A 2,842-nucleotide genomic window follows, 5' to 3' on the forward strand; every position below is an offset into this window, starting at 1 on the left:
GGGGGGGGGGGGGGGGTCTGTTGGCTGCGCACATGACAGCGCCCGCTGTGAAGCAGGAGAGGAGAGAGGAAAAAGTTCAAAACCCATCTCTAGTGGCAGAAGAGGTGGCAAGATGGCTATTTGATGTTATTTATTGTTTTTTAAATCATCCTACAGGCTCTGACATGTTAGATTAGTTTGAAAATGAGGTTTTGAAAAAATCCGTAGGACTTGAAAAAATCCGTGAGATTGCTCTATACGTCAGTATACCTGCAAAATGACGTAAAATCCTTATAACTTACGGACAATCCATACAAGTTGACATGTATGCATGTTGTCGTATCGCACTACATGCTCATATTCCTAAACAAAAGCAGCTTTCTCCAGGAGGAAATTTGCTGTCAGTCAATCCAAGAGTTAATCCACGAGCAGAATTCTACTGGCGTCAAAATCATGAGCGTGCTGTACTCTCTTCTACCCGCTTAGAACCACCAGAGAAGAGGTTCTGAAACAGTGCAGCTGTGGAGCACACTTGGAGAGATGCAATGGGCCGAGAACGAGCCGAGTCGAACCGCGTACAAGAGCGTTCGTGGAGATTGTGTGCCGAGGCTGTCGCTGTTAACAGTAAACACCAGAGGGCACAATTTAACATCTTTCTTTGAGGCACTGAAATAAGGCACCTAAGTTAGAGTTGTGTTTTGGTCTGTGTACTACCGCTGATGTTCGCCCCGGTGCCATACTGGAACAGAGTTTTGGTATCCAACCCTACTCCTAGGTTGGTTGCCTGTCAAGGCTATCGAGCCCCACCTGCCCTGCTGCTTTTGGTTTGCGGTACCTTATTTACCTTTCAGCTTATTCAGGCACACCCTGACATACAGTAACCCAAAAAAAAGGAACCCCGATCAAACCACCTCGAGGACATGCCTCTACGCTGTGCAGTCTCAGCAAGGGGAGGACCCTGAGATACCTTAACTCCTTCACATGGGGCCGGACATCTTCCCCGACCCAGAGAAGGCACCCTACCCTTTTCTGGCTCAAGACCATGGTCTCAGATTTAGAGGCACTGATCCTCATCCCAGCTGCTTTGCACTCGGCTGAACATCGCTCAAGTGAGAGCAGGAGATCATGATCTGATAAAGCCAATAGGATCACATCATCTGCAAAAAGCAAAGATGTGATCCTAAGGTCACCATAACAGATCCCTTCAACACCTTTGGTTTGCCTAGAAATTCTGTCCATAAAAGTTATGAACAGAATCGGTGACAAAGAGAAACCTTTGTTGAGTCCAACTCTCACTGGAAAACGAGCTTGATTTACTACCAGCAATGTGGACCAAGCTCTGACACCTGTCAAACAAGGACCTAACAGCCCATATCAAAGTTACCCCATACTCCCAGAGTACCCCCACAGGTCTTGCCAAGGGACACAGTTGAATGCCTTCTCCAAGTCCACAAAACACATGTAGACTGGTTGAACGAACTCCCATGCACCCTCCAGGACCCTGCTGAGGGTGTAGAGCTGGTTCAGTGTTCCATGACCAGGACAAAAACCACACTGCTCTTCCTGAATCTGACTATCTGATGGAATCTCCTCTCCACAACCCTTGAATAGACCTTACCAGGGAGGCTTAGAAGTGTGATCCCCCATAGTTGGAACACACTCTGTGGTCCCCCCTTTTTAGTAAGGGGACCACCACCCCAGTCTGCCAATTCAGGGGAACTGCCCCCGATGTCCACCCAACATTGTAGAGTCGCATCAACCAACGCAACCCTACAACATCCAGAGCCTTAAGGGACTCTGGGCGAATCTCATTCAATCTCAGTGCATTGCTACCAAGAAGCCTTTTAACCACCTCGGTGACCTTGGCACCAGAGATTGGTGCATCTGACCCAGGGTCCCCATGCTCTGCTTCCTCATGGGAAGACGTGCTGGTGGGATTGAGAAGGTCTTCCAAGTATTCTGCCCACCAACCCGCAACGTCCCAAGTTGAGGTCAGCAATGCAACATCCCCACCATAAACAGTGTTGGTGGCGAACCGCTTTCCCCACCTGAGTTGCTGGATGGTGGACCAGAATCGGCTCAAAGCCGTATAGAAGTCTTTTTCCATGGCCTCTCCGCACACCTCACATGCCTGAGTTTTTGCCTTAGTAACCACCCGAGCTACAATCCGCTTGGACTGCAATACTTATCAGCTGCTTCTGAAGTCCCACAGGCCAAAAAGACCCACATCCTTCCCTAGCCTGACAGCATCCCTTGCCATCAGTGTCCACCAGTGGGGTTCGAGGGTTGCCACAATAGGCATGATAACTTTATGGCCACAGCTTCGGTAAGCTGCCTCAACAACAGAGGCACGGAACATGGCCCACACGGACTCAATGCCCCCCACCTCCCCCAGATCATGTTCAAAGTTCTTCCAGAGGTGTGAGTTGAAGCTCAGTCTGACGGGAGACTGCCAGACATTCCCAGCAGATCCTCACTATAAGTTTGATACCAGGTCTGACCGGTAACCTCCCCCACCATCGGAGCCAACTCATCACCTGGTAGTGGTCAGTTGACAGCTCTGCCCCTTTCTTCACCAGAGTGTCCAAGACATGCAGCCGCAGATCAGATGAGATGACAACAAAGGCAGTCATAGAACTGCAGCCAAGAGTGTCCTGGTGCCAAGAGCACATATGGACACCCTTATGCTTGAATATGGTGTTTGTTATGGACAATCCATGATGAGCGCAGAAGTTCAATTAGGCCTGTCGCGATAGACAATAAATCAATTAATTGCACGATAACTTTTTTTGAGGTCGGTAAAAAAATGAGGTCGATAAGTTTCATTTTCCTGCTTGTTGTTTACTTCGTCTCTCTCCCTCTC

The sequence above is a fragment of the Austrofundulus limnaeus genome, unplaced genomic scaffold (genome assembly GCF_001266775.1).
Source record: "Austrofundulus limnaeus strain Quisiro unplaced genomic scaffold, Austrofundulus_limnaeus-1.0 Scaffold2051, whole genome shotgun sequence".
In the NCBI taxonomy this organism is placed as follows: Eukaryota; Metazoa; Chordata; class Actinopteri; order Cyprinodontiformes; family Rivulidae; genus Austrofundulus; species Austrofundulus limnaeus.